Source organism: Papio anubis, chromosome 11 (genome assembly GCF_008728515.1).
Source record: "Papio anubis isolate 15944 chromosome 11, Panubis1.0, whole genome shotgun sequence".
NCBI lineage: Eukaryota > Metazoa > Chordata > Mammalia > Primates > Cercopithecidae > Papio > Papio anubis.
This window is the reverse complement of record NC_044986.1, coordinates 22,238,912-22,264,346: the sequence shown is the minus strand read 5'-3', so window position 1 is coordinate 22,264,346 and position 25,435 is coordinate 22,238,912. Positions and strand designations below refer to the sequence as shown.

Sequence of the window (25,435 nt, the reverse complement as noted above, 5' to 3'; positions counted from 1 at the left end):
TGTCCTTCACCCCAACGTCCCAATTCCACCCATTCCTCAGGTCCCAGCTCAATAGGTAATATTTATTGAACACTTAGTACGGATCAGGTGCCATAGTAAGCACTTTGCACTGCTTTAATTAAATACATTTAATCCTCATGAAAACCATATGATTCTATTATATCCATTTTACAGATGAAGAAACTGAGTGGTTAACTGGCTTGCCCCATTATGACACATGGCTCTTCACTGTTAGGCTGGGTTGCACCCCGGCTTGCACTTTCCCTGCAAGGAAGACTTTCCTGAGCCCTAGTGCCCAGTTTCCAAAGTCCCTTTGATTAGTCTTCGCTGGAGCACTTGTCACCAAGCTGTGACACACAGTCTCCTTGTCTGTCTCCTCCATGAGATGGGGTTCCTGGAGGGTTGGACTCCTTCCTGCTGTGTCCCTGAGAGTAGGCATTTAGGAGGAGTTTGGTAAATACATATTGGATGAGTAAATGAACGAATTGATGGATGAGTGAATGAGTTGCCTCAGTGGCCATAGGAGCTCTGAGGTCCTCAGCAAAAGCCTTTGTTTTGTCACTGAGGGGCACTCCACACTGGCAGCATTGGGCCGAGGAGCTCTTGACGGCACAAGGCAAACAGCCCTTCTGAGTAACCACATAACTATGACATCGGGAAACAAACTGATTTTTAAATACTAAAACAAGTTTAAACTTTTTACAGTAAATGACATCTTTTCATGAATTCTTGGGATGAAACTGAGATTTGGAGGAAATTTCATGCTTGTGTTGGTGTCGACAGGCACGTCTCAAATTTCACCCTTCACCCAGCCCCCTGCAAATTCTCCTCTGCTGTTGGAGTGATTTGGGGAAAAGTTTGAGAAATGCCACCCGGAGGAGCTGGCTGGAGCTCAGGACATGGGATGTCTGGACTCAGTGTGGGCTGAAGGAAGGGTATTTCAGGGAGGCGCACTGCAGGAGCAAAGGTGCAATAATGGGGACAGGTGGCCCTCTCCTTGTTCCTTGTTCCTGGAGCTGGGTGAGCAGCCAGTCCCTGTGAACGGCTCTGAACATGCCAATAGCTATTGCAATATACGATTAGCAGTCACATCCTGAAGTACCACCGCCACCACCACCACCAAGTACCATCACTTGGAAAACCTCACACTATTTTTAGTCCCTTTAGCTCAAGAAAATATTATATCATCTCTTTTCCTCCCTACAAGCCAATTCATTGTTGATCTTGTCCCGTCATAAAACCCTGTTCTCCTTTTTAGCTGTGCGAGACCAATCAGCGGTGGGGTGGAGTCCCTCTGCTATTTTCATATTTTGTGTCACTTGTTCACATGGGAAAAATCATGACATTTTCCCACGTTGGGGCCCTGTGCAACCTGGCTTTGAATTTTAAGCATGTAATTGCTCTGGATCATGCAAGGGGGCTGATGAGCTGACGGACCAGCAGGGCTCAGGGTTCCAGGCACCTGATGTTGGCATGACTGGGGCTTGATGCTGACAATCTTATTGATTTTTAGAACCATTTCCAAATAGAAGAGGAGGAACCAGTGCCCTGTAGAGTGGTGGGAGAAAAGAGGGGCAACGTCCTCCATTGAAGGAATCTGCTCTGATTCAGTAGGAAGGCTGGGAGTTGCTTGGCAGTTCCAGTTCATTGCAGGTTTACAAAATGCTTTTCCACCTTGATCTCTTTTGGTCAAAATTCTGGGAGTTGGAGTGGGCAGAAGACATGATCTGCCTCCTACAATTGAGGAAACAGAAAGGGCCAGAAAAACAGCCCAGTGCCCCATGGAGCTAGAAATGGCAGAACCAGACTGCAACTGGAGCGGCGTAGTGGCTGATGTGATGGGTCAGGGGTTCAGACAAACATGGATGTATATCAGGCTTTTCCATCTGTTGGGTGAGTATCTGCACAGTCACTTCTCTTCTCTGAGCCTCAGTTTTCTCAGCTGTAAAATAGGGATGACATCCTGTCACAAGTTGAGTAGAATGTGATAATAGATGTGAAGTACGTAGTAAGTGCTCAATATATGGTCCCTATTCATACTATCAATACTACTTTTTGCTGCAGATGTCCCATCTCTCTGTGTATCTTGCCCAGTCTTCCCCTCTCTCCTTCCCAGAGGGTCCCATCTGTTATCTCTTTCAACTTGCAGCCAAATAAGCTTAAAGAATATGTAAATAGTTTAAAAATTCAAGGCACAGACGTGTCTGTTGTGTTCTGGATCTGCCAGGAGACATCGTTGCCATTTCTCTGCCACTTCTAGCTCCATGAGCCCCTGGGCTACTTTTCTGCCCATTTGTTTCCTCAGTTATAGGAGGAAGATGATGCCTTCTGCCCACCCCAAATCCCAGAACTTTGACCAAAAGAGATCAAGGTGGGAAAGCATTTTGGAAGCTGCAGTGACTTGGAGATGTGCATGTCCTTTCAGCAGTGAAAGGGGATTAAGAGAAGCTGCCGCCATGGGCTGGAGTCTGACCTGGCATCACCTGGACAATGGCTGGCATTTGTGGAGCTGTGAGTTTCTAAGAAGGAAATTATCTTGGCACCTCAGCAAAGCAACGGGCAGCTGTCTAGAGTCCCATCTGTAGGGGACACACACACACAAAAACCACTGGAAATTTAATGTCACAGGCAATGTTTACCCAAGTGCTTTCAGGGAAAGTTTGATGAAATGGGAAGATCGTTTTTGGATAAGCTGTGTGGGATACAGCATAGTCTCCCAGAGTGAGTGCCAAGAGCACAAGATGGTCCCTAAATAGGGTGGAGACAACCTTCTGATGGCTTTCAGTTTGGTGGGTATATTTGGGGCCAAAGCTGAATGGCTTGGGGAACCCCCTTGCCAGGGGATGCATGGGTCTCTCTATCATGAGTCTGGGCTGAGGCTGGAAAGCTGGAAAGGGAGGAAGGTGCAGTGAATATCAGGCATGTGACTGTCCTGCTATTAAACCATTTACCCAGACTGTCCCACCCCAGCCTGAGGTTGACGTGATAGGGGTGCATACATTAGGCAGATGCTGTGGGAACTCCCTGAATGGTTGCCCAGCTCTGGGGTAGACCTGGCCATGCTTAAAGGAGAACAAACCCTGCCAGGATTTCAGGTGGCCCGGGAGGTGGGGGTGCTGGCAGTGAGTGTGTCTCACAAAGGCCACTGTCCTAGAGACAAAGGCTGGATGGAGGCTGGCCCAGTTCCTTCCGTTCCTAATCCTACAGAATCTCCTTGAAATTTCATGGGCCTCAGGGGTCACCATTGGCTGAGGGGTTGAATGCTCCATGGCCGAAGCTTCGCTCTCTGCTTGGTAGTGAAAACAGCCACCTCCCCACCACCCCGTACGGATGAGCCACGGCTCCTGGCCTCCTGCCGTTCACATGGTCTAGGTGGATGGTCCAGCTAGACAGCCAGCTGGGCATGTGCTGAGCCCCTGCTGTGTGCCAGCTACCCTGTTAGGTGGCTCCTCCTGTACCCAGTTTTTAATCCTTCCAATACACTTGCAAAGTCAGTGTTAGAATTCCCATTTTATAGAGGAGGAAGCTGAGGCTGGGGTTAAGGATTCTGCCTCTAGTGGCTTGGGGACTCAGTCCTGGTCTAGAAGGACCCTCCCTCCCATGCATGTCTTCCAGTTCTAATGTCCACACTGGCTGAGATTTCCAGTGTCCCGCCCCACTTGCTGGGTCCTTGTGGGTTTTTGCTGTGGGTCAGGGAACTTCAGGATTCACAGATGCCGGCTGACTTAGGGTCTGGGGTGCTGGGCTCCCACCCTATTAGGCACCAGCCATAGCTGCTGGGTCCTCCTACTCAGGTGAGGAGGAAGCAAAAAGGCAGTTTTTTGTGGGACCCTGCACAGAAGGTGGAGGCATGCTCAGGGGAATGGGGTGGGACTCCTTCTCCCTGCACCTTTCCAGTTTTTCTGGGCACTTGGTGGTGGGAACCCCAGGGGACAGTATTGCTTTCCTTCTGCTTTTTGGGGTGGGGCTGGGAGGTGTGAAAAGGAAATGCAGGCCCTGGGCAGAGGTCAAGTACAGAGGATCAAAAGACCCATGTGGTATTTACTTGTCCCATTTCCTTGCCAAAGGCCACCCCTGGAGCACAAAGCCCGGATCTTCAGAACTTGAGCCCTGCTGTTGTTCTGGAATTCTGGACTGAGATAGGGCAGGGGGCCATGACCAGATGGATTCTTGCCTCGTTCTAGCCAGGGGAACAGCCGACTTGTTGGGCTGGACCAGGAATATGGCTACCCCCTCACCCACTTTAGGAATCCTAATTGATTTCTTTTTGACATTGCACTTTGCAACTCCCTTCTCCTGCAGGTGAAAGGGCAAATTGGAAGGTAAAACCTGCGGCGGCAAGGCCTTGAATGTTGCTTATCACCTCCAAGAGCAGGGTGGAGAGAGTGACAGCTTTATGGTGATTAACCTGTGAGTCTGCTGCACTGGAAAAAAATTAATCTCGAGGCCCAAGACCTCCCCGCCCCCAGCCACTTTTAAATGCTACTTTCTCAAGGCTGTGAACTTGATTCTTCCCCTCCAACTCATTGTGTTTATTTTGAATAGTACTTCTCAGGAACTTTTACATTAAGCTTTCCTAGCTGATGTTGCTTGGTTTGGACTAACGTCAATAATAGGCTTATTTCCCTGGTGTAATAATGGAAACTATGCTTCATTTCATGTGCCGCCTCGGCTAAATTGTGGTGGCAACATGGAGCTCTGTATTGGGAAGAATCTGGGGCTGAGACCAGACTCAGCAGAAAGTAGTGCTGTGATTGATTAGCAATGCCTGTCATGGCCATGGGAGGCAGGAGTGGGGACATCTGCGCCATCCCCTATTTAGGAGATTAAATTTAATTTCCCCACTCCTGTCTGTCTAGTCTGTAGCAAGAAGACCCTTAACATAAAAAGTCAATCCTCTTCTACAAGGGTCCAATATGCTGTGCCCAGTAGGGCACGTTATGCTCTCCAGAATGGTCTTGCTTTTCACCCAGCTTTCAGAGTGATTTTTTTTTTTTTTTTTTGGTGTGACAGAGTCTCACTCTGTCGCCAGGCTGGAGTGCAGTGGCACAATCTCGGCTCACTGCAACCTCCTCCTCCCGGGTTCAAACGATTCTCCTGCCTCAGCCTCCTGAGTGGCTGGGACTACAGGCGCACACCACCACGTCCAGCTAATTTTTGTATTTTAAGTAGAGACGAGGTTTCACCATGTTAACCAAGATGGTCTTGATCTCTTGACCTCGTGATCCGTCCTCCTTGGCCTCCCAAAGTGCTGGGATTACAGGCATGAGCCACTGCGCCCTGCCCAGAGTGACTTCTCTACAAAATAGATACCATCAGCTCCCTGCCACCTACAGCAACACACGTAGCCCTTCAACACGTGGACCCAGCTTTCCTCCCCGGCCTCATCAGCAATACTCCTCCTGCACCTGCACCTTAGAGTCCAGGTGTGTGGAATTTTTCTCATTGTGTTCGGAATTCACAGTGCCCTTTCCTACGTTCTTGCATTGTCATGTGTGTTCCCTTTGTCCGGAACATCTCTTCCTTTCTTCTTATCCTTTAAGATCCAGCTGACCTCTTCCAGCTGATCCGCGTGCCGGATCCTAGCGCACGGGCAGCGCGAGTTCCAGGCGCACAAGCCAGCGAAGAGGCAGCGGCGGCCTCTGAAAGGAACCGGGGCCTGAGGAAAGACGGTCGTGTTACAGCTCCCAAGAAGGCGCGCGTCGGTCAGCAACAAAAGCTTAAGAAGAACCTAGAAGTCAGGATCTGGAAGAAGATCGAACATGACGTGGTGATGAAAGCCAGCAACAGCCTGCCCAAGAAGCTGACACTGCTGAAGGCCCCGATCAAGAAGAAAGGGGAGGCTGCTGCCACCTCCTCCAACAAGGCAGCTTCCTGAGGAGGCTGGCCCCAGCGCAGGCCAACATCGCAGCCCTTGCCTCCACGATAGGACCTTGCAGGTGATCCCACAGGCTGCACTGTCAGGAAGAGGACCCTGCCCCCCAGCACTGGGTCTCACCTAGAACTTCACTGGGAGCCTGGCCTTTGGGCAGCAGATCCTAGGGTGCTGAGAACCCAGCAATGGCTGGGAAGATACAGTCACCAACTTCATCTGCCCCTGTCCCCCTTCCCAGGTCCTACCTTCATAGGTTCAACCCAGCGCAACAAACCTGAGTTTATCATTTAAAAAAAAAAAAATCCAGCTAACATGTCACTTCCTTCGTGAAGTCCTCTCTGATCCCTCCAGACAGATTAGTCCTTCCCTCCATCATCTGTATTCCCACAGCATTCTGTTCATTTCTCTGTCATAGTACAGGGACATATAGACAGACAACTAAAGATGCAGCAAGCTGTTTCCCATTAGACCGGCAGCCTCTGGAGGGCAGAGACGACCATGGGATGCCGCGGTGTTAGCACTGCCTCTGGCTCCCAGAAGACGCTTGGTGAGGGGTGACTGAAGCAATCAACATGAGGATGAATGAACTCCAGGATGTGTTGTAAAGTGACTTGAATTTTGATTCCCATTTGTTCGAGCCTGCCAAGGCTTAAATCGCGTTTGTTGGAATGTGAGAAAAGGAGGAAGAGTGGTGATTAAATGTGCTTGATAAAACTTCTCTATTTTGTGTTTGGAATCAAAATGAGAAGCTTGAGATAAAACGGTGCTTGTTTCAGTGCTGAACAGGCTTCTCCAAGCAGGGCCTCGTGTCTAAGTGTCTAATCTTCCCCTCCAAGTGGGGAGGGTGGCACCAGGCTGGGCACTGTCGTGGGGGGCATTATAAGGGGTGGCAGTGGGATGGAGGTGGGAGACACCGTTTCCCAGGTGGCAGGGCATGGACGGTTCCACAGAGGGGCAGCCAGAGCCCAACATGCAAGGGTGGGAGTTAGTCAGGTGGGGCAGCTGTTCCAGGCAGGGAACAGCATGTGCAGGGCATGAGTTGTGTGCATTAACTTCCACCACACCCAGGGCGCCATGCTGAGTAGGGGGAGCGTTCCCTGCTTCTTTCTCATCCATATCCCCAGCTCCACCAGGCTGCATCCCCAAATGTAGTGTTCACTGGTCTGTTGATTTTACTTTTCTTGGATGGCTAGTAGACATAATTTGTGTGTCTGTGTGGAATATGGCATCTCGTGGAGGTGACTGGTAGTGCAGGCTTCCCTACAGAGTTGGCTGTGACCCTGTCATCATTCTCTCACTTGGTGATATGGTTTGGCTCTGTGTCCTCACCCAAATCTCATCTTGAATTGTAATCCTCATGAGTCTAGGGAGGGACCCGGTGGGAGGTGACTGGATCATGGGGGCAGTTCCCCCATGCTGTTCACATGATAGTTAGGAAGTTCTCAGGAGATCTGGTAGTTTCATAAGGGGCAGTTTCCCCTGCACTCTGTCTCTCTCCTGCTGCCTTGTGAAGAAGGGGCTTGCTTCCCCTTCACCTTCTACCATGATTGTAAGTTTCCTGAGCCATGTAGAACCGTGAGTCAATTAAACCTCCTTTGTTTATTAATTACCCAGTCTCAGGTATGTCTTTATAGCAGTGTGAAAATCGACTAATACACTCGGCTTCTCTGGCTAACGGGAAAGGCAGGGAGGGAGGGTGACACTTGCAGAGCCACCATTGCAGCCCACCATCCCTCCCATTTCATGACCAGGAAGGGCAGAACGTGAGAAGCAGAGCCGGGATTTGAAGGGAGTCTGTGGGCCCCCTGGGGCTGAGCATGTGTAATGAGCAGAAAGAGTTCGGGCCACTCCGAGTGTCCCCAGATCCTTCCCCCATCTCTTCCCACAGGGCTGAGCTGGTGAGGCTGCCTCACAGGGCCGAGGAAGGTCAGCACATTCAATCCGGTCCCGCAGAGTCTCCCCCAGGGGGCAGCAAGGATTTCACTTGGGGCTCTGCCATGGTTATTCTCTGCTGACCCTGACCAAGGCCATGTGGGGTGGCTGGCACCACGCCCTGGAGTTTACCTGTCCTCTGTGTGCTCATAGCTCAGTAGAGAAACAAGATTAATACTGACAGGCAAATAATACACTTTGGATACAATCTGAAGCTATTTGGGACACAGGCACATCCTCGGAAAGTTGTGCGAAATGTGTTTGCCATCAATAGTATATGGCCTGACTAAAAGGTCTCCCATGCCCCCTTCTCCCTAACTTACACCTCAAAGCAGTGCTGCCCAATAGAAATGCAATGGGAGCCACCTGTGTCATTGTAAAATTTCTAGTAGCCACATTAAAAGAACTAAGAAGAGAAGTTGAAGCTAATTTTAGTAAAACATTTTATTTAATCCAATCGATTTGGAATGTTATTTCAACATGCAAGCAATATAAAAATTGTTAATAGGCTATTTTACATTTTTAAAAAATACTAAGTCTGAACTGTGGTGTATTTTGTGCTTACAGCGCATCCCAGTTCAAACTAGCTGCATTCAAGGGCTCCATAGTGGCATGTCCTTAGCCGCTATTGCATTGGGCGGCAAAGCCTCAAAGACTTAAGCAAGTTATTTAGCCTTTCTGTGCCTCAGTTTTCTCATCTGATGGATGGGGATGATAAGAGTACCTAGAGATAATACATACATAGGGTTTAGCACAGCCCCAGGCTCAGGAAAACCTTTGGTAAATGCTCATTCATTATATTGCTAGTGTTGAAGGCAGGACTGGCGGGTGTGCAGTTCTCACACTTTGGGTTTGGCTTTGGGAAGCAACTTTCCTTCAACTTGGATCCTGTGTCCACCTCGGTATTAGCTCTTACAGCCCTTTAGTCTACTGGTCCATTCCTTCTGGCTTGCTAGGACTCCCAACACCTCCCTGGGCAACGAGCTGCCGGGCTATGATGTTGGTGGGTGGAGGGGCAGGTGTTTTCCAAAGGAGAGGACCACACTTCTGATCTCCTAGGGGACCACTTTGTTAGCTTGGTTTGTATCATGGGTATCTAGTATATTAAATCCGTGGGGCAGCTCATGACTCCTTTCAGCATGCTCAGGAGAAAGCCCAAAAGCCGGTAGGGTAACCTGTATGGCATTTTGCCATTTGGCCAGTTTCTGTCATGTGCAGATATGACAGTCCTCATTGGGAGCTCTGGAAGTGGTGTTGTCCAGAGGAGAGGGGCCCAGCCTTGCTTCTTGCCTCTGGGCTGTGCTTAGTGTCTGCCATTCAGAAAGCCTTCAGTGATTAGGGTTGAAGATCAGTGTTTCCTCAGCCCTTGGTGGGATCCATCAGCTCCCTGGAGAAAAGAGGTTGCTTATCACAGCCAAGTAAGGGGTCAGGGCTTGGTGTGGATGTCAGCCCTGGTCCTGAGCCCCCCACTGTGGGCTGCTGGTCCTAATGGGGTCTCCCTGAGGGGCCTGCTCCTTGCCTCGCCTCTTTGCCTTGTCATCTTCCTTTCATCGTTTCATGGATTCCACAATTCCTCCCATTATCATTCATTTAACTAATACTTATTGAATACCAACTGTTTGCTTGGCACATGGTATACAATGGTAAACCCTGCATCCATAAGCTCACTGTCTAAGAGAGTAAGGCACTAATCAAACACTACAACCCCAGCCAGTGCCTGGGTGCGAGGGAGGGCCAGCTGGCTTGCTTGGTTTGGTGTGTGGTTGGGGTATTGGCATTGTTTTTCAAGCTTTCCAGGTGATTCTAAGGTGCAAGCAAGCAGGGCTACAGCCCGCCAGTAGGGGCAGGGGCAGGGGTTGGGGGGTGTGGAGGGAAAGCATGTGGTGGGGTGGGGGTTGGGTGGGAGGAAGTGCTTTGAATACTATTCCTGGGTACTCTCTGCAGCCCAGGTACAGAATCCGAAGCACTTCCTCCCACCCCTCTCTTCCTATCTGTGTGACTGTATGTGGGACATTCTGATACAGCCCCATCAAAATGCAAAATTGCGGTTTTTAAATTTTTTCTTTTAGTTTTTAGAGATAAGGTCTAGCTCTGTCACCCAGGCTGGAGGGCAGTGGTCATAGCTCACTCCTGGGTTCAAGTGATCATCCCACCTCAGCTTCCCAAGTAGCTAGGACTACAGGCAGGCCACCATGCCTCGCAATTTTTTTTTTTATGTTTTATTTTCATAGAGATGGGGTCTCACTGTATTTCCCAGGCTGGTCTTGAATTCCCAGCCTCAAGCGATCCTTCCACCTGAGCCTCCCAAAGTGTTGAGACTATAGGCCTGAGCCACTGCACCTGCCCCTCCTTGTAATTTCCAAGTAACACACCCATCAGTTATTTTAACCTTCCGTGGTTTTTGTTGTTGTTGTTGTTGTTGTTTTCCTAACTTAAATGGTACCTGAGCCTCACTCCAGGATTTGGGATAGGAGGAGGCTGAGGAAGTGGGGAAGGATATTTGTTTTCACACAGTACTTGGTAAATCATGAAGAAAGTTGAAAGCATAATATTACAATTTTTAAATTTATTTTGTTGAATAGGCAATATATTCATGTGGTTAGAGAAAAAGGTTTAGAGTGAAGAATCTCCCTTCCAGTTTTACTTCTGTGCAATTACCACCCCCTACCCTTAACAGGGAAGCACTTTCATTTTTTGTTTTATAAATTTTAGTTTAAAACTCCTTTCACCTCCCAGTTTTTAATACCAGAAGCAGTGTAATGTAAACACTGGTCTGCCCCTAAACAATATATCTCTTGGAGCTCTTTCTATGTCAGCACATAAAGAGCTTCCTGATTCTTACTTTTTTTTAAAACAGCTGCACAGTACTCTGTTGGATGGATGTACTATAAGATCATAATTTATTCAACCAGTCCCTATTGATGAACGTTTGTTTGTTTCCCGACTTCTTCTGCTATAATAAATTACGCTGCAGTGAATAACCTTATAAATACGTCACTTCACATGTTTGCAAGTCTGTCCGTGGGATAAGTTCTTAGAAGTGTGATTACTGGGGTTAAAGGGTATAAGCATTGCAATTTTGATAGATTTTACCAAATTGCCCTCTGTAGGGGATCTCCCACCAGTAACGTATGAGGAAACTTGTTTCTCTACAGCCTCTCCAACAGAGTGAGTTCTTAAACTTTTGGCTCTTGGCCAACTTTGCTAGATAAATGATACAATCTCAGTGTAGTTTTCATTTGCACTTTTATTATGAATAAGGTTGAGCATCTTTTCATAGAGTTAAGGGTCAGTTATAAATTTGTTTTCTTTTAACATTTAAGTTCAGGGATACATGTGCAGGTTTGTTACATGGGTAAACCTGTGTCACGGGGGTTTGTGGTACTGTAAATTTGTTTTCTATGAACTCTTTACTCACATCCATTTGTGTGATTATCCTTTTCTTACCAATTTGTAAGAGCTTGTACATTTTAGAAAGATTAGCCCTCAATTTGTGATATGGCTTATAAATATGTCCGCTTAGATTTTTCTTGCTTATTATTATTATTTTTTGAGAGACAGGGTCTTACTCTGTCACCCAGGCTGCAGTGAGGTGGCACAATCACAGCTTGCTAAAGCCTCGACCTCTCGGGCTCGAGCTATCTTCCCCCCTCATCCAAGTAGCTGGGACCATAGGTGTGTGCCACCATGCTTGGCTAAGTCTTAACTTTTTTGTAGAGACAGAGTCTTGCTATGTTGCCCAGGTTGGTCTCGACCTGCCAGCCTCAAGCAAACCTCCTGCCTACGTCTCCCAAAGTGCTGGGATTACAGGCATGAGACACTGCACCTGGCCTGCTTGTTATTTTTTTTTTCCATGCAGAAGTTTTAATTTTTATTAATCAAGTGGATCAGTCTTTTATGAGTTCTGGAATTTGAGTGTTGGCTAGAGATATTACCCATGGCTATATAGGAATTCTGCTGCTTTCATCCAGGCATTTCATAGTTTCATAGTTTTTAGTTTTAAGTCTTTGATCCCTTTGACATTTATCCTGAAATATAGTGTGGGGTATGGATCCGACTTTATTTTTCTCCAGATGGCCACCCAGTTGGTCCCATACAGTTTATTGATTAAACTATATTTTCCTCACTCATCTGAGATGTCACCTTTATCACGTCCTCAGTTTCACACATAGCGGGGTCTATTTCTTACATTTTTATTCTGTTCTATTGGGATATTTGTCTGAGCATATGCCAGTGACACTCTGATTACTGGGAATAGATAGCATGCTCTTTTTCATAGCTCCTCTTTTTCTGTTTCTATGGATATGTTGGTTTACTTTTCTACACGAACTTTAAAATCAGCTTGTCTACTCTTGTAACGTCACCTTCCACCCCTAATTGTGTTAGTATTTTATAGACCAGTGGTTAGGAATGTAGATGCTGGAATGAGACTGCCTGCATTCAAATCCCAATTGCCATTTTCTCTGTGAGTGGGCAAATTTCTTAGTTTTTAAAACTTCAATTTCCCCATTGAATATTCCACACAGTATCCTGTTATGAGAATATTCACAGAAGGAACCCAGCTAACCCTCATTTCATTTACTAGGTACCAGGTACAATACACTTATTGCTGATGTTATGATTCTGATAATCATTATTGGAGTGTCTCCGTGACAAAGTGTCCCCACACCAAAACAGCCATATCTCAATGTCATGTGTCACTGGAGGGTGGCAGAAGGAAGGGCTCTGGTAGCTTAGTTTGTCTATGACCATGAGATTGGGTGTGGAGGGCCTTCGTGGCCTCTTGTCTCCAGTGGAAGAGCCTCATGTGTCCTGAGATTTAACATATGTTGCAACCTCTGGGGGCTGGGAGTGTTGGCTGGACACACTGTGCCCTTCTAAATCTCAAAACACAACCCCCATCTTTCCTCCTCCCTCCACTTCTCAGCACCTCTCCTCATCATAGATACATTCTTTGATTAAAGAAGAGAGAGGCCTGAATAATAGCAAGAATGATGAAAATAACAACATTTGCTGGTATTTCATGCGTCTTATCCTCCCAACAACTTGGAAGGAGTAGCTGGGAAGGAATCTAAATCATGGTGACCATTCAACAGTTGTCAGGATTTTTGGTTTTGATGCATAGCTTCCAATAAACCCTGTTGGGCTGGAGCTTGACATCTTCCTCTTGCTACGGAGATGTGCAGCAGTGAAAGTCAGTCTCAGGCCAGATTCCACCATGTGAAATTCCACCAATGAGAGGTAAGTGTCCACCAAAGCCTCACCCCCATGCCTGTGAGTGCAGAAAGTCCTTGGCATTTGGACAAGCACCATGTGTAAGAACACTCCAGGAGAAGGAAACAGTGTTTTGGTGGCAGAACCTGCCATCCTTCTAGGAACACCAGGTGGCAGACCCCTCCATCACGTACGGGTTGGGGCACACAGAACCAAAGGGAATTCTAGTCCCAGAGCTGTGCTGGGCCCCTGGGTTTCTGCATGCTTGAACCCTGTTTATGCAAAGGCCAGAATGCTGGACAGTCTTTCTAACCAGCCCCAATTCTTGACCCCTGTTATTTACCCAGGACAAGTGTGTCTGACCTACATGAGGTTAGGCTATAAACCCTATGGTGTGAATTTAGATAAAGGTAGTTGAAGTCCTTGATAGCACCTTCTAGAGCATGTGTTCCTGACAGGGAATCTCAACTGTTTACTCATTTTCTTAGGGTAAAGATGAAAGTAAATTCATACACACGTCTACATTTCCTTCACATTGTTTATACTTAAGTATTTTAAAGTAATGAGATAATAGGGACTTAATTCAACCTGACTTCACACATGGGGAAACTAAGGCTGAAGAAGGCAAGTAACTTGCCCAAGGTTACATGGCCACTAAGTGGGGTTCTGGAATTGAAACCTAGGTCTCTGCTGCCCAAAGCCTAGGCCTCTGCCCTGCCCAACTTTCTCTGAACAAGGCTTAGAGCTCTCAAAATCCTCAGTTCAAAGTCCCTCAGTAGTGTCTGATATAAGGTCTCTAACTTAGGGTGGCTTCAGACCCTCAGCTATGGGTCCCTGAAAGCTGGTCCCTGAGGGACTGAAGGAACTCGGGGGGTAGGAGCCCAGGCCCAGATCCAGGCCTGGAGTCAGGCCTTCTACGTCCAGCTGTGTGACCCGAGGCAGGTTACTGCATATCCTGAGCCTTAGGTTTCCCTTCTGAAGAGTGAGAAGGATGATTCCTGCATGAAACAGTGTGCATCAAGATTTAATTCAGTGCCCAGTACATACTAGATGTCTGCAAACTGTTGCTGTCATTGTAAGGAATAGAACACTCAACGCAAACAGGTTTAATCACATGAAAGGTGGTGTTTGGTTCATGCAACTGGAAAGTCCAGAGGTGGGTGGGTTGCAGGATTGGTTGGTCCAGGGCCTTAATGATGTCACCAGAGACCTAGTCCTTTCCACCCCTCTATTCTTGTCTACAATGACTGCCAGTAGCCCCATGCTTCATGGCTGAATTCATAGACCGAGCCACGGCCTGGTGATCCCTCTGAGTAGACGGGCTTCAGTCACAGGCTGTCTTTGGGACCAATGACTCTGGCCAGGAGATGGAATATGCTGGTTGGTGTGAGGCAGTGGGGCCTACCCCTTGAACTGGAGGCTTCATTTCCTCCAGAGAACACGAGTGTGTGTGTGTGTGTACATGGAAAGCAGGTGGCTGGTCCAGGGCCAACCAGGGTTCAGTTAGGAAGAGGAAAAGAGGGCTGGGAGATGAGTGGGCAGCTAACAAATACTGTGGTTTTTCTTATCTTTTCCCTTTTCTTCAGAAAGTACAAGGAAGATTCCTCCTATGACCCCATCTCTACCCTGTGGCGAACCAGTTTCTTCTCTGCTGCACAGACAGCCAGAGGTCACTGCTGTCTTTTGTTGCTCACATCCGTTTGACACCTCCAACCTGTCCAAATGGGGTCCCCCAGGATGTTTCTCCAAGAAGCCTTCCGGAGACTTCCAGCCCTCAGGGAGCTGTCCACCTCTGAGGACCTCAGCCTCACAAGTGGTCTCTTAGCGACACTTTGTCCCACCATGCTTTCCTACCCTGTGGTGACTGACTCCCTCAGAATGAGTGGACGCTTAGGAGCCATCGTCCTGACCATGCCCCTGATCCCACTCTGGGCCCTTTGCCCAGCAGGTGTCACCCCAGCCTTGGACTGAGCTGCTCCTCACACCAGCGCAGGGCTGGGCACCGGCCTTGCTGCCTAAATCCTCCTGCCCTTTTCCCCCTTAGGGCTTTCACACTTGCTGTGTCTTCTGCCTGAAAAGTTCTTCCCAGCGCTGGAGCTTTCATTTCCATTAGAGCCCAGTGCACATGTCACTTCTTGGTGAGGCCCCTGACCACCCAAGAAAGCCACACTCCCTATGATTCTTTATCTCAGCACTTATGTTTCCTTCAGGCACTTTCCACAATGTGCAGTTGCTTCATGTGTAAGAACGCTGTCCCACAGAGGCTGGGGCATGGCTGCTGCAACTCTTTTATCCCCATAGCCCACAGCAGATGAGACAATCAACTTTCATTGAATGGACTACCGAGGGTAAGTGTTAGTAGGCCTGAAATCCAGCATGAACTTGGGGTATCCGTGTGACAACCGCTGCCCTTTATCCTCCCTCCTTGTCTCTGCCCATTAGTCTAATTGTGGTTTCTGTTTGGGTCCCGGTGAACATCCCTGTTCCGGCTGGGCCTGGAGCCACCCTCTGAGTCACAGCCTGCCTGGTGGGGGTTCCAAGCTCCCAGCTAGCTGTACCAGTCTCCGCACTTCCCCAGGAAGTGGCCTCAGCTCCTGTATCTCGAGCTTGTCAGCACCCTGAGAGCATCTAGTTCTATGGGTGTGCTGGGGACAGGGTGCTTCCCCCATTCATTGCTTCCACACCGACCTCACCTGGGAGGCCAGCCTGGTGTCTTCATCTGTTTATCTCTCTTCGTCCTTGAAACTGCATGACCTCCAGCAGCGCTCCAAGCAGAGGTCTTACACTAGCCCAGCTAAACTCTCCCTTTCTTCCTCTCTTCTCTCCCCTTCAAGGGCCTCGTGCTTGCTTCGTCACCCCATGCCAGAGCCAGGGATGGTAATGGCCATAGCCCTCGTGAGCCCTCTCTGCGTGCCAGGCAGGCGTGCTGCAGGCTTACCCATGAATGAGCCCAGGTGAGTGCTCTTCTCCCCATCTCACAGATGAGGAAACTGAGGCATGCATAGGTTGGGAAGTGAGTTGTGTTTGTTGGCCAGGACTGATTTTGACTGGTAACTACATGGTTCAGGCTGGCTCATCAAAGGGTGCCCTTGTGAGTGGCCTGCCACCAGTGGGACCGACAGGGCTCCCTTGGTGCTACCAATGAGAGCAGTGGATGCCTCCACGTGGAGTCCCGTCATTAGCCCAATATTCCTGACTTCTCTTTTCCCAAGGCGATAGGAAGGATAAATGATTTAGCTGATAGGTGAATTTGGGAGAACAAACAGGTCTCAGGAACCCTCACCTTTTTCTCCTGCCTGCAGGGTGCCTGGGTTGCTACTATTCTTGGTCACGGAGTGAGCCAGGAGAATGGCAGCCTCCCTTCCCTGCCTGAGCTGCCCTGGAGCAGGACTGGGAGGGTTCAGGGCTGTGGGAATGGAGTAGGTGATTTGTCTAGTTCTGGGATTTGATATCAGAAGACTCAGGTGCTTGCAGCTCTCAGCCCTATTCCCCCAAATCAACTTTTTCAGCTGCTAAAGTGATATTTCAGTCTCTTCTCCTCTTCACTTCTCTCTCTTCACCATTGTTAGGACCTAGCAGGCAAGAGAAGGCCATTTATTGGTCCCCCTCCAGCCCTAACCCACAGCTATGAGGAGGTGCTGGGGGGTCAGTGGGGCTCTCTGACCCCTCCCAGGCCACCTCAGGAGATGCCTGGGTGCCATCTCAGAAGCCTCTCTGGATGACAAACCATTTTGGAGCGTAGTCTGCTGCCAGGCGAGAGAAAGGAGGGGTTTGGGGTAGGGTTGCCACATAAAATACAGGGTGCCTGCTTAAAACAGAATTTCAGATAAACAATGGGTAATGTTTTTAGTATAAGTATGCCTCAAGTATAGCACAAAACATAATATATTAGAAAAATCACTCATTGTTTACCTGAAATTTGAATCTAACAGGGCACCCGGCATTTTCTTTTTCTTTTTTTATTTTTTTTTATTTTATTTTTTTTATTTTTTTATTTTTTATTTTATTTTTTTTTTAAATTTATTTATTATTATTATACTTTAAGTTGTAGGGTACATGTGCATAACATGGTGGTTTGTTACATATGTATATTTGTGCTATGTTGGTCTGCTGCACCCATCAACTCGCTATTTACATCAGGCTCCACCCCAATGCAATCCTCCCCTCCCCATGATAGGCCCCTGTGTGATGTTCCCTTCCTGGAGTCCAAGTGATTCATTGTTCAGTTCCCACCTAAGGAGTGAGAATACGCGTGTTTGGTTCTTGTGATAGTTTGCTGAATGATGGTTTCCAGCTGCATCCATGTCCCTACAAAGGACTTAAACCATCCTTTTTTATGGCTGCATAGTATCTATATGGTGTATATAAAGCACATTTTCTTAATCCAATCTGTCACTGATGGACATTTGGGTTGATTCCAAGTTCTTTGTTATTAGAATAGTGCTGCAATAAACATATCGCAGTATGTGTCTTTATAGCAGCATAATTTATAATCCTTTGGGTATCCCCAGTAATGGGATGGTTGGGTCATATGGTACATCTAGTTCTAGATCCTTGAGGAATCGCCATACTGTTTTCTCCATATAATGGTTGAACCAGTTTACAATCCCACCAACAGTGTGTGTTCCTATTTCTCCACATCCTCTCCAGCACCTGTTGTTTCCTGACTTTTAATGATCGCCATTCTAACTGGTGTGAGATGGTATCTCATTGTGGTTTTGATTTGCATTTGATGGCCAGTGATGATGAGCATTTTTCATATGTCTGTTGGCTGTATGAATGTCTCTTTGAGAAATGTCTGTTCATATCCTTTGCCCACTTTTGATGGGTTGTTTGTTTTTCTTGTAAATTTGTTTGAGTTCTTTGTAGGTTCTGGATATTAGCCTTTGTCAGATGAGTAGATTGCAAAAATTTTCTCCCATTCTGTAGGTTGTCTGTTCACTCTGATGGTAGTTTCTTTTGCTGTGCAGAAGCTCTTTAGTTTAATTAGATCCCATTTGTCAATTTTAGCTTTTGCTGCCGTTGCTTTTGGTGTTTTAGACATGAAGTCTTTGCCCATGTCATGTCCTGGATGGTACTACCTAGGTTTTCCTCTCTAGGATTTTTATGGTATTAGGTCTAACATTTAAGTCTCTAATCCATCTTGAATTAATTTTCATATAAGGCGTAAGGAGTTATCCAGTTTCAGCTTTCTACTTATGGCTGTAGCCAATTCTCCCAGCACCATTTAATAAATAGGGGAATCCTTTCCCCATTTCTTGTTTTTCTCAGGTTTGTCAAAGATCAGATGGCTGTAGATGTGTGGTATTATTTCTGAGGACTCTGTTCTGTTCCATTGGTCTATATCTCTGTTTTGGTACCAGTACCATGCTGTTTTGGTTACTGTAGCCTTGTAGTATAGTTTGAAGTCAGGTGCTTGATGCCTCCAGCTTTGTTCTCCTTTTGACTTAGGATTGTCTTGGAGATGCGGCTCTTGGTTCCATATGAACTTTAAAGCAAAGTTTTTCCACCCCAGAAGAAACCTGGTAGCTTGGATGGGGATGGCATTGAATCTATAAATTACCTTGGGCAGTATGCACATTTTCACGATATTGACTTTTCCTATCCATGAGCATGGTATGTTCTTCCATTTGTTTGTGTCCTCTTTATTTCACTGGAGCAGTAGGTTTGTAGTTCCTGAAGAGGTCCTTACATCCCTTTGTCAGTTGGATTCCTAGGTATTTTATCTCTTTGGAAGCACCAGAATGGAAGTTCATCCATGATTTGGCTCTGTGTTTGTCTGTTATTGGTGCATAAGAATGCTTGTGATTTTTTGCACATTAATTTTGTATCCTGAGACTTTTAAGGAAGCTGCTTATCAGCTTAAGGAGATTTTTGGCTGAGACAATGGGGTTTCTAAATATACAATCATGTCATCTGCAAACAGGGACAATTTGACTTCTTCTTTCCCAACTGAATACCCTGGATTTCTTCTTGCTCAATTGCCCTAGCCAGGACTTCCAACACTATGTTGAATATATGGTGAGAGAGGGCATCCCTGTCTTGTTAAGCCAAAGGGAATTTTTCCAGTTTCTTTTTGCCCATTCAGTGCGATATTGGCTGTGGGTTTGTCATAAATAGCTCTTATTATTTTGAGGTATCGCCCATCAATTTAATTTATTGAGCGCTTACATGAAGGGCTGTTGAATTTTATCAAAAGCCTTTTCTGCATCTATTGAGAGATAATCATGTGGGTTCTTGTCTTTGGTTCTGTTTATATGCTGGATTATGTTTATTGATTTATGAATGTTGGGAACCAGCTCTTTGTATCCCAGGGATGGCTCCAATTGATCATGGTGGATAAGCTTTTTGATGCTGCCGAACTGGGTTTGGCCAGTATTTTATTGAGGATTTTGCACCATGTTCATCAGGGATGCTGGTCTAAAATTTCTTTTTTGTTGTGTCTCTGCCAGGCTTTGGTATCGGGATGATGTTACCTCATAAATGAGTTAGGAGGATTCCTCTTTTCTATTGATTGGAATAGTTTCAGAAGGAATGGTACCAACTCCCTCCTTATACCTCTGGTAGAATTCAGCTGTGAATCCATCTGGTCCTGGACTTTTTTGGTTGGTAGGCTATTAATTATTGCCTCAATTTCAGAGCCTACTATTGGTCTATTCAGGGATTCAACTTCTTCCTGGTTTAGTCTTGGAAGAGTGTGTGTCCAGAAATTATCCATTTTCTAGGTTTCTAGTTTATTTGGCGTGAGGTGTTTATATAGTAATTTCAAGATGGTAGTTTGTATTTCTGTGGGGTCGGTGGTGATATTCCCTTTATCATTTTTGTAATTAAGGCCGATTTGATTCTCTTTCTCTTTTCTTTCTTTATTAGTCTTGGTTAGTGGTCTGTCAATTTTGATCTTTTCAAAACCAACTCCTGATTCATTGATTTTTGAGGTTTTGTGTCTCTATCTCCTTCAGTTCTGCCTGATCTTAGTTATCTCTTGCCTTCTGGCTAGCTTTGAATGTGTTTGTTCTTGCTTCTAGTTCTTTAATTATGTATGTTAGAGTGTCAATTTTGATCTTTCCTGCTTTCTCTTGTGGGCATTTAGTGCTATAAATTTCCCCTCTACACACTGCTTTAAATGTGTCCCAGAGATTCTGTATGTTGTATCTTTGTTCTCATTGGTTTCAAAGAACATCTTTATTTCTGCCTTCATTTCTATGTACCTGTAGTCATTCAGGAGCAGTTGTTCAGTTTCCATGTAGTTGAGCTGTTTTGATTTGAGTTTCTTAGTCCTGAGTTCTAGTTTACTGCACCCGTGGTCTGGAGAGACAGTTTGTTATAATTTCTGTTCTTGTACATTTGCTGAGGAGGGGCACCCGGCATTTTCATTTGCTAAACCTAGTTTTGTTTGGCAACCCTAGTTTGGATAGGCTCTGGATGTTTCTCAAGCATGACACAGGGAGAGAAGAGGAGATGGGGTCCCCATATCTCTCAGAAGGCCTGCAGCTATCAGTAAGAAAACTCTGAGTCAAGGGGCATAGTCAGTGAGGAAATTTATCGTTTCTCATCTCAAGGAGTCCAGGGCCAGGCAGGTTCCCCCTTCAGGCTCAGGAGCTCCAGCTCCACCCAACCCGAGGCTCTCTCGGCTCTGTCCCTGGGATGCCCACCCCCAGGGTGCAGCATTCAGATGTGGGTGTGATGGCCCAGCCCCCCTACAAGGAGCCCTGTCCCTATGGCCCTCTGGCAGCTTGTGCAGAGAGGAGGGTGGGTGTCTGAGTGATTTGGAGTCTCCAGCTCTGAAGGAGGGAGGAGGTTGAGATGATGCCCGCCCTTCCCCTCGGGGTGGGCTTTGGTGGAGGTGGTGAGCTCTAAGATCGCCCTCTACTCCATGGAAGCTTCCGGGACACACCAGCACCTGCAGGCGCATGTCTTCCTTTCCCAGTCAGTGTTTCTCTGAGCATCCTGGGCTGCCAGTTTCAGATTCCAGGCACTGAAGGACCCTCCACAAATGTTTCCCTGCTTCAGGGGCTCACGCCTGCCACCCCACCAGTATTGACCCATGTTTCCCTGTCTCTGTCCTCTGCCAGGAGCACATCTCCTCCACCAGTCTGTAAGTTCCTCTCTGAGGAACGTGCCCTGTATCCCCACGGAAGCATTTCCAGGAGCCCTATGAATCCACGTTGTTTCAGAATCTGTGAGAGGTCCCTGTGGCCCTGCCTAGCCACCCCAGGCTACAGGTGTTGGTGCTGCCATCTCCCTGCCTCCCTCTGCACCCCAAGTACTGGTTCTCCCCTGTTCCTGGCACACAACCTGGCACATGACAGATGTCCAACTGTTAACTGAGTGTCCCAAATAAGCCTAGTGGCAGGAGCCCAGGCTGGCTGGGGATGAGGGGGTCCAAGGCCATAGCCACCCTCAGGTCTGTCCCAATCCATAGGTCCGACAGTGGGCGGGGGTGGCCGTTTAATCGAGGGCAGGGAAGGGTCAGGCAGAGGCTAGACCGTTCAGGCTAAAGCTGCTTGAGCCTGACAGAGCTGGGAGCAAGGCTTGCTGGGGAGGTGCCTGGAAGGAGATGTGATTTGAAGCAGCTTCCTTGGCATAAGCTGTGGGCTTCTGTAACCCTGCAGAGCTCCTGTCTCCCTTGGTAGGGCTTAGAGGGTGAGGCCCCAGCTTCCTGGCCTTGGCTCCTGCTGACAAGGGTGAGGAAGTGAGGGAGGTGACTGCCTCTCCGATGCCAGTATCTGCAAAATGTGCAGGAGGCACCTTTTGTCAGAATGCTAGTATGCTGGTTAATTTTATGAGTCAACTTGGCTAGGCCATGGTGCCCAGACACCTGATTAAACACTATTATAGATAGTTCTATGATGGTCTTTTTTAGATGAGATTAACATTTAAATCAGTGGACTGAGTGAAACAGATTACCATCCATAACGTGGTCTTCATAGAAAAAAAAAACAAAAACAAAAAAACTGACCTCCCCCTTAATATAAAAAGACTGAAGAAGAAGGATTTCTGCCAGAAAACTGCATTTGGACTTGACCCGGGAGCCATGAGTATTCTCCAGCATGATTCAGTTTGCGAACACTTGCTTAGCGCCTCCTCTGTGGCAGGGTAGGATATCGCTCACGGGGAGTAACGCCCACATTTCTGCAGTACCGAATGCCAAGAATCAGGTTAAATGTTTTATGTGTCTTTATCTCTTTTAACCTCATGGCATTCCTGTGAGGTAGGTATTATTCTTATTCTTTGTTTTTTTTTTTTTTTTTGAGATGGAGTCTCGCTCTGTTGCCCAGGCTGGAGAGCAGTGGCGGGATCTCAGCTCACTGCAAGCTCCGCCTCCCGGGTTCACGCCATTCTCCTGCCTCAGCCTCCCGAGTAGCTGGGACTACAGGCGCCCGCCACCTCGCCCGGCTAGTTTTTTGTATTTTTTTAGTAGAGACGGGGTTTCACCGTGTTAGCCAGGATGGTCTCGATCTCCTGACCTCGTGATCCGCCCATCTCGGCCTCCCAAAGTGCTGGGATTACAGGCTTGAGCCACTGCGCCCGGCCGGTATTATTCTTATTCTTGTTCTCATTTTTCAGATGAAGAAACTGAGGTTCCAAGAGGTTCAATGACCTCACAAGTACATGGGCAATGTGTAGCAATGTGGAGGCTCCAGAGAGGGCAGCAGAGTGGGGCTGCTCCTGGGGGCCACTGCTACTGCTGAAGCATGGGGAGGAGGCCTGAGGGCAACCCTGAGGCCATGGAGCAGATGGCCTGTGTAGCAGTGGTTGTCAGATGGGATAGTGTGACTGTCTGACTGTCCTGGCAACATGGTAGCCCTGGCCTGGGGGTCTGGGGAAAGGACAGGCCAGTGTTTTCATGGGGGGCAGGCTGTTTGGACACTGCCACTTCCCTGGCCAACATATGCATTGATTCTTTTTCCCATTTGGCTCCCACAGGGCCTGGTAATGGAATTGAAGATATCTGAATGAATTGTCTGATGCATCATGACTAAGCTTGGAATGTGCCAACTGTCCCCCAGGAGTGGCCCTTGGACAGCAGAGCTGGAGTGCTGGGACTCTGCGTGCAGGAAGGAGGCCATGCTCTGGGAGAGCCATCGACAGAGCTGCTCTGGAGTTCTGGAAGTGCTTGGAGGGTGTGGGCAGTTGTCACAGGAATCTGTTGCACCAGCCTGTTGGCTTTCTGGTGAAGGGGTGGTGGCACAATCTGCTGCTGTGCCTCTGGTGGTAGGTGGACAATCAGTCCACACAACCTTCTTCATTTCTGGTCAGATTTGGATAGTCCCAGGCTTTGTCACTGATCTCATTTTGACTTACCAGGAAGCTCCACATCTTGGTCTTTGTTAATTTCATGGAGAGGATAATTCTCATTTTATTTCCATGAACACTCCATTTCAAGTATGTTCAGGAAGCCTTTCATCACCTCTTTTGGGCCTCCACTTCCCTCCCACCTCCTTCCTACATCTGTTCTTCTCCAGGGTGAATGGTTTCAATTTTATCAACGTTTCTTCCTGTGGCTGTATGTTTAGGTCCTTTCCTCATGCGGATCACCAAATATAAGATTTATTTATATCCTACCTAACATGTACTCTTTAAAAATCAGGTGCCCATAATAATGATAGCAGCTAAGAGCTTTTATTGAGCTCAAACTCTATCCACATACTTCATGTTCATTTTCTCTTTTAATCTCACAATCACCTTTTGAAGTCAATATTGTTACCTCCCACTTGATCAAAGAGGACACTGAGATTCTGGAAGGTTAAGTACCTCACTTGCTCAAAGTTACATAGCAAATGAGGAGTAGAGCTGGGATGAAACCTAGGAATCTAGGCTCTGAGGTCCTCTACCCTGCTACTCAAAGTATGGCCCAGAGAACAGTGGCACAGGCAGCCACCAGGGCCTTGTGAGAACTGCTGACTCTCACGCCCACATCCAGACCTCCTGGATCAGGAGGCCGGTGGTTCACATACATGCTTAAGTTGGAGCAGCTCTGGGTCTAGTCTCCTTGGAAGGAAATGGGCCCTTTTACTTCCATTGATGCTGCCTTGGAGCACATTAGATTTTGCTGTCACAGCCCCTTCTCTATACTCTTAGTTGGTACTGCCCTCAGGCTCATCTTTGTCCTGCACGGGCCCTTCCTGCAGGAGGCACATTTTGTCAGAACGATAGTATGCTGGTTAATTTTATGAGTCAAATTGGCTAGGCCATGGTACCCAGACACCTGATTAAACACTATTATAGATATTTCTATGATGGTATTTTTTAGATGATATTAACATTTAAATCAGTGAGCTGAGTGAAACAGATAACGTGGGTGGGCCTCCTCCAATCAGTTGAAGGCCTTAATAGAAAAAAAAACAAAAACAAAAAAACTGACCTCCCCCTTAATATAAAAAGACTGAAGAAGAAGGATTTCTGCCAGAAAACTGCATTTGGACTTGAACTACAACTCTTCTCTGGATCTCCAACCTGCCCGCCTACCACTTTCATGTAAGCCAATTATTTACGATACATCTTTTTCCCCTCTCTCTCTATTAATCTCTCTCTCTCTCTCTCTCTCTCTCTCTCTCTCTCTCTGCTGTTTGTTCTTTTTCTCCCTACCATACCTTCTCTTTTCTGGAGTCAGAATTTACAGTTTTAAGCAGATTTGGCTCTAGGGGTCAGAGGAGATGGATGAACACAGAGGGAAGCCTGGCTGATGTTTTACCGAGGGACAACCCTTATTTATCTGAAGAAATAGATAGTGTTCCTTATCCTATAACTCTCATTGGGCTCTTCTCTGCAGAGATGGACAGCGATGTACACCTGGGCTCTGACCTGGGTTATTCAGTCACAGCTCACATGCTTACACCCATGCCTACTGCTCCCATGGCTCTGGATCCTCTTGGTACCTATCTCCCTGGTGACCAAGCTTAAGGGTACCTCTCCTTCAACTCTGCTGCTTGGTCCAGGGCAACTCTGAGGCCATAGCAATGTCCCAATCAGACTGGTTAGGAGGAGGAGGGGTTGGGGCCGAGTGAGGCAAGGGAGGCTTTCAGCCGTTCAAATATCATGTGTCAGGTTTTGCTGTTTTGTGGTTTTACTTCTAATTTTCTTACTCTACTTGAAAAAAACAGGGTAAAACACTGAGCTTCTTGGTTCTGTAAGTCAATAGTTTTCACCAAATTTGGAATTTTTTTTCTATTAATGTCTCCAAAGATTTTCCTGGAAAAATTCCCATTCTCTTTTCTTCTAGCATTCAAATTACAGACATACAAAGTCATTTGATATTTTCCTATTAGTTATTGAGGCTCTGGTTATTTTTCTTTAATCTCTTTCTGTTCTTCAGATTAATACTTTAAATGGATTTTTTAGTTTATTAACTCTTTCTTCTGCCATCTCCTATTTGATGTTAAACCCATCTAGTACAATTTTTGCATTAGCAAT

At 47.1% G+C, this 25,435-nt stretch overlaps 1 long non-coding RNA gene and 1 pseudogene across 3 annotated transcripts in view; both read left to right on the top strand.

Moving 5' to 3' along the window:
- The first annotated feature begins 5,542 nt into the window (after window positions 1-5,542).
- Window positions 5,543-6,589, top strand: LOC103887726 (annotated as a pseudogene).
- Window positions 6,590-11,612: 5,023 nt separating this feature from the next.
- LOC110744170 overlaps window positions 11,613-25,435 on the top strand; it is a 34,421-nt gene continuing 20,598 nt past the window's right edge. For 2 of the 3 annotated variants that reach the window (XR_004176891.1, XR_004176892.1), the window contains exons 1-3: window positions 11,613-15,369; window positions 15,856-15,975; window positions 22,949-24,499. This is a non-coding gene — a long non-coding RNA (uncharacterized LOC110744170). The remainder of the gene's footprint in view (window positions 15,370-15,855; window positions 15,976-22,948; window positions 24,500-25,435) is intronic. The other variant, XR_002524440.2, reaches the window with a different exon arrangement.